This window comes from Triticum urartu, chromosome 7 (genome assembly GCF_003073215.2).
Source record: "Triticum urartu cultivar G1812 chromosome 7, Tu2.1, whole genome shotgun sequence".
NCBI classification, from domain to species: domain Eukaryota; kingdom Viridiplantae; phylum Streptophyta; class Magnoliopsida; order Poales; family Poaceae; genus Triticum; species Triticum urartu.
The window spans coordinates 39,789,335-39,806,018 of NC_053028.1; the positions used below are offsets into that span (position 1 = coordinate 39,789,335).

Sequence of the window (16,684 nt, forward strand, 5' to 3'; positions counted from 1 at the left end):
TCCCGTAGCTGCTGGTAGGATTGTCCACAGAGCCCAACTGATCCGACAGGATGCTTTCCATGTGTCTCTTGCGCATAGTCGCACCCGGTCCGCACTAATCGGCGCTGGTCAAGATGAGGCACCCACCGATGATGGCAGCCACCCTGCTAGAAGGCACGGCGATGTCCCGCCCCAAATTTTGAACATTTTGCGCCGCTGGCGGTGTTGACTGGCCTTGTCGCGCGGGCAAGGACGAGTTGCCAAGGAGTGCATGCTCCGGGCCGGCGAGGCAGGACCCACCTCATGCCCGTTAGGGCCATCCCCTTCCTCATCATCTGAGTGCGCCGATAGGGGGGTGGGCAGAGTTCCTCATCCATGATCGGGCCTATGAGTTTGTAGACACGGATTTTGTACCACACGGAGGATCTGCAAGCGGCACTTGCCCACACCCCACTACGCCGCCGACGAGGTTCTTCGATGTATAACCGCCGACACTTCGGTATGCTGTCCGGTCTGTCCTTCCTCAACCAAACTTTGAAGTTTGACATTTCATGCCGATGGGCCGTGCTCTTGGCCACGCCAACCACGAGGCCGAGCCCACATAGGACATAGTCTGTCGTGCCCATGCATGAGCCGACACTCCCACCAAGGCAAGGGTGATGGGGTAGGGCAGGGAGAGACGCCCGTCACTTGCGCTTGCCGGCCGTAGGGACAGGGAGAAGCCCGAGGAGGAAGAAGAGAGTCCCCCTTGCCTCACAATCCTGTTGTGGGTGATCTATCTCTGACAAAGGACCAGAAAATCCTCTGGTTAGAACGGCCTAATGGACATGTCCCCCGGTCCTATGCCGAACTCGCGGTGGAGAGCTGCCGCCGCGGTTGAGATGTCCACTGGCGGTCGATTGCTGGTGATGGTGACCACCACCGCTAGAAAGAGCTCTGACTCCATCCTCCACAGGTCTTTAGATTCCTCCAGGTAGCAGGCCTCCATCACATCCACATCCACGTCTGTGCTGCGCTCCGAATATTCGGTGCCGCCGACGCCACCGACATGAAGGGAATCGAGAATCCCGGGCCATCCACGCTCTCCACAGAGCAAGCACGCATGACCTGGCTCCATGGTTTGGTCACCTTCATGCCCCCGGGCGGGGGGCGGGCCCTACAGAGGCGAGGGAAGCACCGTAGGGGACGGGGATGCGTGCGCCTGCTACATAGGCCGTGCGGCCAGCAGCGAGGGGACAGCTAGGTGCTAGCGGAGTGCCGACGCTGACCTTGGTTGCTGATCCAGCGAAGAGGGGCTCTAGGGGCGAGTGCAGCTGCAAGCGATGTGCCCAGCACCACCGCACCACAAGTAGAGGGTGTCATACTTGCACTTGGCGGAGATGTAGTTGACATCGCCACAGTTGTAGCAACAGTTATAGAGTGCTAATGGGATCTACAAATCCAGAGGTGGCTGGTTGGCGGGGAGGTGCTACCAGTCAAGTGGCAGGAAGCGTCGGCCCTGACTATGCGGTGACATGGACGACTCACTGGATCCCAAGCATGGTAGCCCTGGAACGTCTGCCATGGTTCTCCACTCGATGGTGGCGGGTGGCTGGGCTCTGGAGCTCCCCATGGACGATTGGTCCATGCGCTATTCCAATCACATCCGAGACGAGGAGGAGAGAGCGTAGTGCCAGGCGTGGCGGAGGATAAGGCGGCTCGGAGGAGGACGTCAAGAGGGAGGTGCGGGAGGCCATGCGGAGCACGAAGGATGTGGACGCCGCCACCGGAGGGGTGAGCGGTGGAGGAAGAGTGTGGTTGCTACCAACACCAGAGTGGCCACCAGCACAGGGAAGGGGAGGGAGGGCCGCTCAGGGGCACAACTTCTGTTTTCTAGTGGAACTGTTGAGATCTACTACATGTTTAGTTCCTTTTTTGAAATAGATGCAGTATTACTATGCAGAGGCTGGGGGTACGCCTCCATTTCCAATTTTTTTACTATGTTCTAGTACACTTACACTTCTTCAATACCAGTATTTGTATCTATGAATAACACTTTCTCAAATGGTATAGATAGGTTAGTACACTTGTGCCGATCCAGAGGAGGAACTTGTACAAGTAGAATTCCAAAAGGATGTAAAATTGATTGACAACATTACGACATATCTATAGGGGCTGCTACGTGTCAGCCGATGGATCTTTTTAAAAGATCCGCCAACACCTAGCGAGCCATCAGATATGACACAATCGATTAGTCATATGTCTTTTTTTTTACTTTGCAACAAAGGTCTTGTGACGGAAACATTTGCAACAGAGGTTATGTTGCGGGGTTTTTTTTGCAACATGGTTTGTGTTGTGGATATTTTTTGCAACATGGGATGCGTTTGAGAAAAAAATTGCAACATGGGTTATGTTACAGATTTTTCTTACTATGGGCGCTACAGGATCTAGCCTCTGGTCGGTTTGCAACAATGGGCTAGTTGCAGAACCTCTTTTTGAAACAATGAACCAATTATAGAAGGTGAACACAGATAAGTTGGCTCCCGACCGAGCCCATCTAACGGACCTGGAAGTGGTGGACTCTTCGCCCAAGATCCGTCCGTTGAAGGGAATCATTTCCCCATATCTATCTACTTTGCCATAGGTTTTTTTCTCTCGATTCCATTTTTACGGGATGGGCCAAAAAAGCTCTTTTCGAAAAATCTCGGCAATTTCATATATTTTTCATTTTAACAAGTATTGAATTTAAATTTATTTTGGGTTATTAATAGATAACTCTTGCATCATATACACTCCTGTGTTCTATTGGTCCGCTCACTAATCCACTTCTCTGTGGCTACATGCGTGAAAACGGGCCGCTAGAATTTGTATTTTGGGCCGATCGAACATTCTGTCAGTAGTGGCACAAGGAAGAATCGCTTAGGACTTCACTTCCCGGGGGGGGGGGGGGGGGGGGGGGGGTGGGGGGCTAGCTTACGGCCTAGGGCCTTCTCCCACCCATCCTCTCCTCGCCACCACCATGACGAGCTGATGGGCAAAGCCCGGCCAACATCGGCGGCAGAGGTGCGTTTTCCTTCTCCTACTTGGTGCCTGGTGGCACCGGCGACGGCGGAGTCGGCCAACGTGGGCACGAGGCCTGGCGGTGGGAGCTGGCGGCCGAGGCACGGGCTGCCGCCAGCGGTGTGAAGGGGCTGAGGGCGTTGGGTCGGTGCGCGGGTCCTCGACAAGGTCGAGCTGTGAATCAGATCTATTACTTGGACTCAGCGGCTCTGCTTTCGGCTGCGGATGGGCTTGGGCCTGTCGCTTGTGGAGGCGGAGTCCGGGCCTTCTCTACTCGGCTCCCCTGATGATCATGCCCTTGCCGTCCTCCGGCCAGGCCTGGTCTTGACTTAATGCCAGCAGGGGGCGCGGGCTGTGTTTGGCAGGGTTGGTGACCGCTAGGGCATGCCTGCGGTGGTGGTTATCAGCCATGGCAGTTGCCATGGCGGGCTTATGGGGCTGCAACGGTGCAGTTGTGGTTGTGGAACTCTGGCAGGCGGTGCAGGGTGGTGGTTGCACCTCTCCCTCTCCTGGATCGAAGCCGGTGGCGCGCAGGGAAAGGGCCGGGTGCCGACTGCACACGCGGTAACGATGGCTTAGGTCTATGGTTTGTGATCGAGCAGGATAGATCAGGCACTGGGGGCTGATCGAAGCATATGCTTCGTGTAGGAGTGGTCGGGTTTGGCTGGAGGTGTGCTTGCGGGTGGTCCTCGTTGGCGGTGGTTGGGTTACGGGTGCATCGGTGACCACGGACATGGCATCGTGTGATCTCGCCTAGCCATGTGCTCGGGGCTGGCTCGGCGGCGGCCGTCGGCAATTGCAGAGTCGTGTCTTCCCCTAGTCCACCAGGTATTGGCTAGGGATGTAGGTGCGGGCACCTCCTACTATGGAGGTGCCTACCCAGACTAGGGGATTAATGTCGGGCTAAGAGTAGATGAAGTTCCGTCGCTCTTCCTACCGTGGTTGTGTGAAATGTGATGTGCACGGCCGATGGTAGCTCGTGACAGGGATGCCGGGGCAGCGGCCCCGGATGGAGGTCCGCATGATTTCTTGTCAGCGGGCATCATTGCGGTGGTGGTGGCTCTCCTCCGGGGTTGTGTGGGCTACAAGAGGTGTTACAGCGGGTAGCTCGAATATGCCCTCTCTTTCGGGAGGGCAACATCCCGATCTGCATCGGGGGACATGATATCGTTGCGTTCCTCTTGGCGGCCTCGTCGTGGCACGGGTGACTTGCCGAGCAAGAGCTCCGTGCCATGGCGCCGACGACAGCGACACCCGTGGGTGTCATCCTCTTCTTTTAGACGTCGGTGTGGTTCTTCTCTCCGTGTAAGGGTTTCGGGATTAGATCTTTGTCTGGTGTGGACTCGGCAGTGGCAACGCTCTGCGTTGTTCTCCCTTTTGGGCGCGTTGCCGTGGAGCCTAGGTGTGCTAGGTCGTAGCGTGAGGGTGTTTAGTTCGTCCGGTGCTTGTTGCTGGTATCATCCCATAGTCGCATGCGTTCTACGTGTGTCGGGTATCTCAGAATCAGCTTTGTAAGATGGTTGCATTACTATTTTGTATCGTTGGGTCATGTATTTGTTGGGATGTTGTTTTATTTATAAAACGGGGCAAAGCGTATTTCGAAGTACGACTGGCACGAGAGTGCGAAACCGACTCGGCATCGATCCACCCACAGCACTACGCCTGCATAAAACCACACGACGGGCCGCACGAGATTTACATCCTACGTGCGTGGAATCCCTGGCCACACACTGGCGCACGTCAATGACGACCGCGTCGTCACTGCCGTGCCTCGTCTTCCACCACGGTGACGACGGCCAACATAGCAAAACGCTCTACAGCGTCTCCGACGGCGCGCGCGGCCCCGGCGAGGAGATGGAAGAGGCGCTGCGGGGCAAGCGGAGCTGGGTGACCGCGCGCGGCTGGCTGCTCGTCTCGGACCCGGCGACGCTTGCCACCTTCCTTTGGGACCCACGGGCCGGCAACAAGATCGCTCTGCCGCAGTGGGCCTCGCCGCCGGCCGCGGGCACGGATTGTGCGCTGTCCGGCGACCCCACGGGCCCTGCCGACTGTTTCACGTTGGTCGTTCTCGAGCCGTTCGAGTCGGAGTCGGACGACACGGCGCTGTGGTACTGCCACGCCGGCGGCACGTCGCCACCCTCGCCCTGGACCAGGCACGTGTACGACCTGGGCGGCTCCTGGCTGTCTGCCCCGTGGGGCAAATTCTGGACGAATCGGTTCGTGACCGGTCTCATGGCGTGCCGCGGCAAGTTCTACTGGCCGGCCTCGGCGGACAAGTACGGCGTGCTCGAGTTCTCACCGGAGCCGTCCCTAACTACCATGACCATGGCAAAACCGGTAGAGGTCGTCGTCCCTCCAGGGGCGGCCTACGCTCAGGCGTTCAAATACTCGCTGGACCTCGACGGGGAGGTGCACGTGGCTTGGATCTTCTTCACCGGGCACGAGGCGGAGGCCGTCGTCAACATCGCCATCTACAGGGTGGATCTCGCCGGCAAGAGGTTCGTCAGGCTGGACAGCATCGGCGACCGGGCCATCCTCGCCGGCGGCTCGAGCTGGCCTTTCGCGGGCTGGTGCCCGGCCACCGAGTTTGGGTTGCTGCCCAACAGCGTGTACTGGATGCACCCCTACCAAAGCCGCGTGTACGTGTACGACGTTGGCTCCAACACGGAGGAAGTGCGCGAGCTGGGTGAGGGTGTCCCGGAGCCGTCTCGCCCGCCGTTCTGGATAGTACCCGCACACCATTGATTTGGAGAACATGATGATGAAATATTGTTGGTTGTCAAGCAAATCTCATTTCTCCATGAGTTCGACTCAAGATAATTCCAAGCATGGAGTTCAAGCTCCAAAAGCAATTTTTGTATCTATACATTCGATCATAAATTACATTTCATCAGTATGAAACAACGATTACATTTTTTGGACTTTGGGTATAATTGTATCGTCTATGCTTCACGGTTCCCGCATGCATCTGTTTTAGACGAACATGTAACCTGACGAACGTTTGCCAGGAGACCAACCCTGGTACAAGGCCATTGCCACGTAGGTTCCCTGCAGGCGTTCGCTCCAAGCCGCTCCCGTGGCAAACACTCGCTTTGTGGTGTATTGAGTGAGCTTGGGGGTATTTTGCAAAGCTGCTGGCGAAATGTCACTGGCTGACGTTCGCCAGATAATGATTCCATTTTTTTTAAGTTTACCACTGGGCCTTTCGACCAATCAGAGGTTCTCCCTTTGTTTGCCCCCCTGTAGCTGGCACTTGGTTTACTGGGCAGCCCATGGGCGATCAAACCTCCATACGTTACCCCTTTTTAGACCCGGCAATGCTACACGTACAAACAGTTTACAGGCTTTTACAGGTGGGTTAGTTTTTATTGGTCAACAAATGAGCGGGACAGCCCATCTCCCTGAAAATCAAGGGGGCAGAGGTTTGTGATTGGTTATTAGATGGAAAGAGCTTGTAAAAGCTTGTAAATCTTTGTATGTCTAGCATTTTTGTTTTAGACCCGTACAAATTAGTCCATCCTAGAAATGCTAGAGCATTCTTCTTGCAAAAAAAAAAAACTAGAATATGAGCCAAACATTCGTAGCGCAACCGTTAAGACCATCTTAAGTAAGGGAGAGACTAGTGTAAAAGCAGCACCTAGTGTGCAAAAATAGAAAACAACAGTGACATCCGTCGGATATTAAATGGATGTCTCAGATTCAATGCACGTGAATTGGTGGAGCTTCTGTGCATTTTGTGAAGACCCCCTTCACTAATAGTTATGTACAAAAAGAATCCCTCCACCATGTTCCTCAAGGTGGATCTGAGACATCCATTCAAAATCCGATGGATGTTGTTGATTTTTCTATTTTTGCACACAAAGTGTTTTTTGTACACTAGTCTCTCCCTACATAGCCTAAGCCGCCATTGTCACCCCTCACCATTACTCATGAAATATTTGTAAGTGCAATATTATTTTTGCTTTTTTGTTGGATTTATATTTTGGACACATGTGTCTAAATCAAGATGTATTTTGAATGGAGTCTCTACATAGTAGTATTATATTTGAAATGCAACTACTAAAATTCACTAGCAGCTTAAACTCCAAAAGATCATGATAATCGTATTTCCTCATAAACATGACCACGAAATGTTCTTGAGATAAAAAAAGGTGATCTTATACAACAACAACATGCCCCTCACAGCCGTAATAAAGCATATGTATCCGTTATTTATCAGGACATTTTTTTAGTGCTAGAAAAATCATAGAAAGTTTGAAGAGCCTACACGTGCCCCAAGCCAAACCATGTTATAAAAGGTAGATGCAGTAGCATAGAGCAAACTTTAAACTATCACATACAGTTGTTGCAAAGGTTAAGAGTGGAAGGAAGAGAAAGACAAAGTGGGTTGATTACCATGTTTCTGATCTTGCTTTTGGATGGAAGCCAAATAGTATCCCGTGGTATTGAGAGATGCCAGAAACTTATCGCATTCTTTTTGGTGTTAGGATTTTTCTCCTTAGGCATTGTTGTCCTATGCTAGACTGAGAGCCGGTACATCGACCGATGGATGTGTGTGCGTCTGCCTAATAATGAGGCTTTTCTACACTTCAGTAATGTATGGTGGAGGTTATGAAAAAAGAAGGATGAAATGGCTACAAAATCCTGCACATGAATAAAGAACGTCAGCAAAATGAAGTAAGGATACCTCTCGCTCTATCTTGCGAGGTTGAGCTCATTGCTATGACCTTGGCCCTTACAAGAGAAGGCTAATTGAGGAGAGGGGGAGGAGAAATGAAAGAACTGGTAGAGAAAGGAAAGGAAAGACAACATAGAGAAATGAGTAGGAAAGAAGCAAAGGGAAGGAGAGAGAGAGAGAGAGAGAGAGAGAGAGGAGTAGAGACAAGACCAGGGGGAGAGCAGAGGTAGAGAGAAGAGCGCAGAGACTAGGCGGAGTATGTTTTGTGTATAAATTGTAGCACAAACAATTTTGTAAAATAATTGTGCAAAATACTTGTGTCTAAACTAGTTGTGTAAAATAATTGTGCAAAACACTTGAGCAAAATAATAGTGTGTAAAACAATTGTGTAAAATACTTGTGCAAAATAAATTTAGTTCATTTGGAGTATATGAGTAAAGGTGCACACCATAAACCCCCATTTGGAAAATTTTAATATGGATTGCTGAATTATATAAATTTAGTGTAAATCAAGTATAAATGTTGCAAGCAATACTGATTTTTTATGAACAACACCACCACACTACTCCTTTATGAGCAAGATCTCTTTTATGAACATAACTCTTGTAGAAGCTTTCATCTACTCCTTTCATTTACACTGAAATTATGAACAAAAACACACTACTCCTTTCATTTACTCCTTTCAATTATGAATTTTGAAGGTGAACAACAACTCTTGTTTACTAGTTTCACTTACTCCTTTCATTGACACGGAATTTATGAACAACACCACACTACTCCTTTCATTTACACGGGATTTTCAAGACGAACACCACCACAAACTTTTACGTTTCTTGTTTACTAGATTACTCCTTGACGCGGCTCGTGTAGAAGCTTTCATCTCCAAGAGCACCTTTATGCACACATCTATTGTCATGAATTTTCAAGATGACCAACGCCACACTACAGGAGTAAAATGGAGTTATTTTCAAGATGTTCATCTACTCCTTTCATCTACTGAAGCTACTACTAGTACTTTCATTGCAAACACTTGACATTTATGTGGAGTACTACTCATAATACAATTTGAAGCAATACTGGCCAAACAATTTACAGTTTTGTTTCAATATTTCAATTTGAAGCAAAATTCTAGCTACTTCATGACGGCACTACTCAACCTTGCAAAATGAAAGCATTTTTTCTAGGAGATCTTGAAACTACTCACACACAAATTACTCCAATTGTCTAAACATGATGGTCGCAGCTATCATGCAGCAAAACATGAACCAATTCATGCAAAACCATGACTGGTAATGAAACAACATGTTACAACATTGTACTATCTTTTTGAAGAATACAAAATATGGTAAGAACAGGAAGAATGAACTTTCCAATTTTTTGAGCACATGGTCTTAGGATACTGGAAGAAAATGTCTGCGCACTTGTAATGTAGACTAAGAATCTTACATAGATCTTTTACTAGAAGAACATGGATCATGCAACAGCCACAGATCTATTGGTCTCCATCCCTGTAGACTAAGAATGCACTTTTCTTGCAGTAGCTCGACGCTAGCCCCTTCCCTGCAAAGGTTGGTGGTGTGAAAGCACATTGTGAAATCCCAATGTGCAGGATGATACTCCTAAGATCAATTACACGTAGACTATCATGAATATATGCAATATAGTAAAAGTTTGACGCATAATGCTATCAATATCATGCCCCCTTGTTTAGGATAAGAGTGTGTGCTTGACAGTGATGAGTTCTCAAGGCATGCAAAATCTGCAAGGAAAGGGACTGGAGAGCGTACCGTGATGCGATGCTAAACCCTTTGTTCTGGGCCACTGGATACCACGGTCACCCTCGACACGAGCTTGGTGATGGTGAAGGGTGTTGCCTCCATCTCCCACTGCCCGCAGGTCCATGGCTTGAGTCACCACCATAGCATCGTGCAGGACAACAACACCTCGTTGGTGTCCAGCCTCTGCAGCCCGCATCTGGTGTTGATGGTGGTCCAGATCTGTCGTGTCCGTCCTCGCAGCCACCAGATCTAACCTCACCGTCGCCGGATCCGGCACTTGTCGCCTTCTTGGACCGAAAGATCCAAACTTTTTTGGAGGTGAGCCGGAGCAGAGCACAGGGGCAGCAAAGAAGGAGGAAAGCAAGAACGAGAGTGAGAGGGGGAGAGAGAGTAGAGTGTGAGGTGTCTGAGCTAACTACGAGAGCAAGGACTACATGTTGATTGCGAGAGGTGAGCGAGAGCGAGGGACTGCGGTTTCACTGTAAGAGCGAGGAACTACTGGTTGAGTACGGAAACATTTGAGGACTTTTTGCAAATTTACCACCCATGAAAATTATTTTTGAACGAGCGGAACAGACTTTTTTTGCAAACTAGCTCGTTAGTGTTGTGTACTCAAAAATGACCCCACTTTTCGAGTCAGTTTGTTATCATGTGTATGCAACGTTGTATCTGTGTCCACTCCCCATTCCTTGTTCAAAAGCCTCACGTTGCCACCACCGAGCCCCCCTCCGAGTAGTTCTCACTGACTGCAGTGGTTAAAATATACAATCAATTGATTAGATATTTTAGCCTATGCGAGTGAGCTTGGTGGCATGTTTATCTCTTTTATCTTTTAATCATTGACTTGCTTATCTCTTGTCTCAATAATTATAACCAGATAGACATTATGCATGCATAAACTAAACCTAGATATTCAAGCAAATTGGTGAACTAGAACACAAAATATTTTTAGGTGCAAAATTAATATTTTTCCTTATTTTTGGATTTTGATTTGTGCACATGTGTCTAAATCAAGATCCTTTTTGGATGGAATCTCTACATAGTAGCATTATGTCTGAAATGCAAGTACTAAAATTCACTAGCAGCTTAATTTTTATAGAGAGGAGTAACCAACCAAAAACTTTGTTTTTCATAGTCACCTCTGATTTCCATAACGATTTGTATGTTTTGTGGGCCTTGACATCTCTGAAATAAAATTTGTAGTATCTATGAGAGGTGTAATCAGCTGATCCCCGAACATAGGACTAAAGATCTATTGCCTCTAGCACACTAGTCGTGCCCACATGAGCAGTGATTTCCTGGAGGTGGTGTACCTCATCATGTGCTTGCAATGAGAGGGGGAGGTGGAATGCCTCGACAAGCGACGTGATGCCCAAGAAAGCCCGAAACGAGATGTCCTCATCACGAGAAAATGAGAATGCCCTTGGACATGAGTCCGCCAGAATTTCCCATCTCCAAAGATCTTTCCACATATGGACATTGTCTCCTTGCCGCACATCGATCTATGAAATGCCATGGTACACATGGGTGAGCTTTAGGATGTCTCCACCAAAATGAGCCACAAGGCTCCGAAGCATGTCTGGTTTTTGTGTTGTAGTACGTGGACCAAATAAGTTCAACCCATGTAAGATCGCATCGTTTGTAGAATTTGTGTAGGTATTTAAGAAGCAAAGGATCACTTTGAATTTTGGGGTTGATAATACCAAGTCCACTGCTATCTTTGGGGCGGCAAACCGTGTCACATGGCCTTGGTAAGTTGCACTTGTCACCTTGATCTGTTTTCTTGGTCCAGAGGCATGTTCTAGAAGTTTATCAAGGAGATCAAGTATTTTTTCGTGGGAACCTAAGTGTGAAAAGCGCAAAAATAGATAAGGAAGTGATCACTGAGTTAACAAGAGAGAGCTTGCAATGTGAGAGAGTCTTCATTCCATGTTACACAGATGGGGCATTAGGTCCTGGACTGAGGGTTTAGTCATACCCAAAGGAAGCCCTAAATATGTGAATAACATTGAATCGGTGTTGCAACCAAAAATATTTGCAATGTTAGTACTAAGCTTAACAACACAAATGATTCACATTTCTCATTATCCTTGTGAAGTCAACGAATGGTTGGTGTGGAAGGTCGTTGTTGCAGTTCGTTGATTGTTGTTTCGACCACTTTGATGTTTTTTCCTTATTTTTCTTTGGCCTGGGTATATTTTCTTGTGTGCGCGCCTTAATGTTGGCATGATTCCTTGTGTTTGTGCCTTAATGTTAGTTGTGTTCATCCTAGTCATGCAAAGGTCGGGGATGTAATTGTTAGTTGTATATCCTTTATGCTTCATTTTGATTCAATAAAATCCCGTCTTTGCCAGAAAAAAATGCTGGCAACCTAGACAAAAACATGGTTCAGAACTGACTACGGCCGCAATGACCACGACAAGAGCGTGATCTAAGAGATGACAACATTGGTAATGTATTGTGGTACGATGGCTGAGCCTTGGTAGCCATTGTCATTCACGAATGTAAATCTTACTAGGGGCATGTTTGGTTTGTATCCTATGGTTGCCACACTTAATCTTAGTCATCTCACACTATCTTACGCATGTGTTTGAATCATTGACAGACTTGTAATTTGCCAACTTTTCTAGCTACTTGGTCTGTATGTCATAGGGATTTTTGCTACATCTTTCCACACTTTTGGTGAGAACTTTCTTCACCACACTTCTTGTGGCAGTCATAATTTGCCTTAAGGTTCTTTTTATAGTAATAGGACTTTTTTCTCAGATGATAGCCATAACATTTACAAGCATATGAGAAATAGAGTCATAGGTGGATCCCAAACAGAAGAGGATCTAGAATTAAAGAAAGATTTAGCTAGAAGAAGCAAACGACATATGAAAATTTCAAAAAATCAGAAGCCAGAGTATTGCATTCCATAAATATAGCCACTTCTGCACCAAAGTAAGCGTTCTGCTAGTTCACCGTCTCCACCTTGAAGGTACTGTCAGAAAGTTACGTCTGTCATAACGTGCAACAGCTCCTGTGGCGCCCGACAGCATTTTAGATTGAAATGAAGCATCTACATTTACCTTTACACATCCATGATTAGGCTTTTTCCACATATGATCACACTTCTTAACCATCTGTTTAGGAGTTGCTGCCCTTACAAAGTTCCTGGCCAGCACTTTGATAGAGATAGCAGCACCATCAGGAGATTGTATTACTTCGCCTTCCATGAACTGGCACCGTCTCCACATCATGTACCACGCTGCTACTACTATCAATTCCGCCGTTGGCAGCTCCCCAATGTTTGCCTGAGTTCTCTCTAGAATCTCTATTGTGACAGACCCCGAGCAATCTTCCAATATACTCCCTCCGTTGCATAATGCAGTGCGTATATATTTTTTGAGAAGTCAAATTTTACAAACTTTGACCAAGTTTACAGAGGAATATACATACATTTATAATACCAAATACATATCATTGGATACATTACAAGATGTATTTCCATATTGTATATATTTGGTATTATAGATATAAGTAGTTTTCACTATAAACTTAGTCAAAGTTTGTAAAGTTTGACTTTTCAAAAAAAGATCTATAAGCACTACATAATGGAATGGAGGGAGTAACTTTCTAGATAACATCTTCCAATCCCAGTTAAGCCCGAATTGCCGACGCACGAGGACATGTGAATAAGAAGTGTTGTATGTCATCTAGCCCACTTCCGCACACCGGACATGTACCCGTGACTGGAATATTGACACAAAGCAAGCACACTGTAACTCGCCAAGAGTACTCTCAGCATCTTTCATGTAAAGTGATTTATTTTACCAGGGCCTCACAGGCGTCAAGTGTCCTTCCATATTCCATTTAACATTACCTTCACCATTAGGATGTACCAAGCATGCGGCATATTGGTGATCAAACTCAACATGATATGAAGATCGCACCAAGAGTGTACCATACCTTGTGTAATTCCATGCTACAAAACCCACTAGCACATCCACGCAAAGAGGGATTCGTAGGATTATAGCAACATCAACTAGGTTGAAAACATAGCGTACAAGCTATTCATCCCATTGACCAGAGTATTGGTCAATCAAGTCTTCTACCTTTGACAATAAAGTTTCCCCCCACGGAATGATTACTTTCCGGAACATTGGAGGGTATCCAAGGATCTTTCCAAATAATCATCTTTGAACCAGTCCCAACTCTCCAAACGTATCCCCTCTTAAAGGTTTGGATCCCTGAAACAATACCTTCCCAAGTAAATGCAGAGCCTTTCTTGGGACCCGCATTCAGTATGTTTCCATCAGGACAATATTTTGCACTTAACACACGTGCACACAAAGAATCGGGGCTCTGAATTAGACGCCAACCCTGTTTTGCTAACATAGCAAGATTAAAGCTTTGTACATCGCTAAAACCCATGCCCCCTCTTTTCTTCAGAATACACATTTTTCGCCATGCATACCAAAGCATCTTCTTCTCTTCACTGTCTCCCCACCAAAACTCGACATTTCATCAGTAATTAATTCACAAATTCCTTTTGGCAATTTAAACACTCACGTGACATATGAAGGAATTGCTTGAGCTACAGACTTCAACAAAATATCCTTACCTTGCATGGATATAGTACCTTTTGTTTCCATCCTTTCAGGCGTTGACAATCAACGAGATGTTGAAAAACTGTGGCAAAATTAGTCATGAACCAAACATGCCCTGGATGGTTGGACCCTTTGCTAGTCATGTGTACTTTTGTTTGTTGCAATAGACTGATTATTGAACTACGGTGCATTACAATAAGAACAATTGAACTGCATGACAATGCTCATTTGCAGCGCCAATTAGCACCTTGATTTGGCCAATGATTTTTGTGGTCTGATTACCGACAAAAGATGCTAGCTCTAACATGTTCAAGTTAGTACTTTAATCAAGTCCAGCCCTAGAAGACTAAGCTTTTTTTTTTTTGAGTTGCCTAGAAGAAAGACTAAGTTGATGGGAGAGACGGTACGATATGTTTAACACCTGCAGCTTCGTACTGTGCCCTTTCTTCATGATGATGGAGGGGCATGGTGTGACGAAAAATGCGAACAGCGGCCGCGCTGCAGGCAGGCCGCTATCAGGGCCGTCACAGCACCATATGGATCCGTGCTGCCAGTGCGTATCTCATGTATTTGATTTATTTTTGGCCCGTATTGAAGCAGTCAGGCCCCACGCACATGCAAAAGGACCTAGCCCTCTGACGCCAAGCTGACATGTACGTCGCTGCAGAACTGTACGTCCTTGTTCGTGGGGACCTGTACGCCATGTGCATGCATGCCGTGGAGCAACGTTGGCTGGCGGAACCAGTTTGTCAAGTGCGGACGTGGAGCATTGGCGGCCAGCGAAGACCCAAGTTTGTTCACATTAGCTATCACTTCACTAAGCAAGTTTTATCTGTTTCATGTTAATTCGTCTGTCCGTTTTGACCAGCAAATGCAACACTGTCGTTGTGTTTAAAAACCATCACCACTAACCTGGCACTTCAGTTTTATCTGCTCCACATGCTAGAAAATCGGAACAGCTTAGCCACATGTGCTTTGTGTGACAGAGCAAAAGTCTTCCCTAATCACGCAACTGTGGCATGCTCACGTCTAATGGTCAATTAGCAGTAGCGAGTTAACTTTTACGCGAGACACTCGCTCCTGTGCAATGCACAGCGTTGCGCCGCGCAATGTGGTTCACTTTCCACCGTCATGTCATGTCAGAAAGCCCACTGACAAAACCCATGGCCCAAAATCCATGTCCTCGCAAGATAGGCCTGCCACCCACTGACAAAATCCAGATCCTCAGGCCCAAAAGGATGCCCAGGATAGCGGCCTGCCTGGTGCTCGTCCGCTGAAAATTCGCACTCATGGTGTGATGCCTATCACTTGCATCCTTATTGTACAAATGTTCTATGAATAACATGTATTGCGAAAATTGGCATGTCAAAGCGTCTGTGGTCCAACGGTTAGGATAATTGCCTTCCAAGCAATAGACCTGGGTTTGACTCCCGGCAGACGCATTTTTACCGTTAGGAAAAGGGCTATAGATGAAAATAACACTAATGGCGCACCAGACATTTGCGGTGCGCCATTAGTAACAATTTTTTTTTCAAAACTACTAATAGCGCACCGTGGGCGTGGTGCGCCATTAATAGCGCCATTACTAGTTGAACTAGTAATGGCGCAAAAAATTTAATTTTTTCAAAACTACTAAGGCTGGTCACAATGGGGAGGAACTTAGGAGTAACATCACACACTCCAATACAACTGTGCTTATGTGGCACATATTTAATGAAGAGAGAGGTGCTTGTGGTAACTAGCTAAGTTACCGGAACATCACACACTCCAAGAAACAATGAGTCTATAACCTAATAAATACATCGTTGCATGACACTACATAGATGTTCCTACCCACTATGGAGGTAGTAACATAGTTTAGGGAAGTGTGTAAGTTACTAGCTTATGTTCTTTCCTATTGTGACCAGCCTAATGCCGCACCATGGGGGTGGTGCGCCATTACTAGTTGAAAAAAATATTACTAATGGCGCACTTCTATGTGGTGCGCCATTACTAAGTCAGATAGTAATGGCGCACCTGCGCCATTAGTATGTGGTATACTAATGGTGCGCCATTAGTAAAAAAATACTAGTGGCGTGCTACTAATGGCGCACCAGTAGTGCGCCATTAGTAGGTAAAACTGGTGCGCCATTAGTAGGCCTTTTCCTAGTAGTGCGTACCCTCACCGCATGATCCGCGTTGGGTCAAAGACGATCTCGCGATCATCCAGTGGCTCTACACTCGCATATCCACGGAGCTCTTCAACCTCGTGGTCACCGACGGCGCCACGGCCCGCGACATCTGGCTCGAGCTTCGTCGACTCTTCCAAGACAACCGCGACGCTCGCATCTCCGCCCTCAACACCGAGCTGCGTACGATCACTCAAGGCGACCGTCCGGTGGGCATTTTCTGCCAGCGAATCAAGGCGATCGGCGACGAACTGCGAGAGCTCGGCGAAACCGTCGCTGATCGCTCTCTTCTTCATGCGCTCATGGGTGGTCTGGACGAACGCTTCGCCCAGCAGGCGACGCTAATCCCTCTTCTTCGTCCTCTGCCCTCGCTGGCCGAGGCTCGTTCCATGCTGCAAATGGAGGAGCAGAATCAAGCCCGCAAGGCTGGTGCGTCGCGCGTCTTCCACG

General features: G+C 47.6%; 1 non-coding gene across 1 annotated transcript; it reads left to right on the plus strand.

Moving 5' to 3' along the window:
• Nucleotides 1-15,436: 15,436 nt before the first annotated feature.
• Nucleotides 15,437-15,508, plus strand: TRNAG-UCC. The gene has a single exon. It is a non-coding gene; the product is annotated as a tRNA-Gly (tRNA).
• The last annotated feature ends 1,176 nt before the right edge of the window (nucleotides 15,509-16,684 follow it).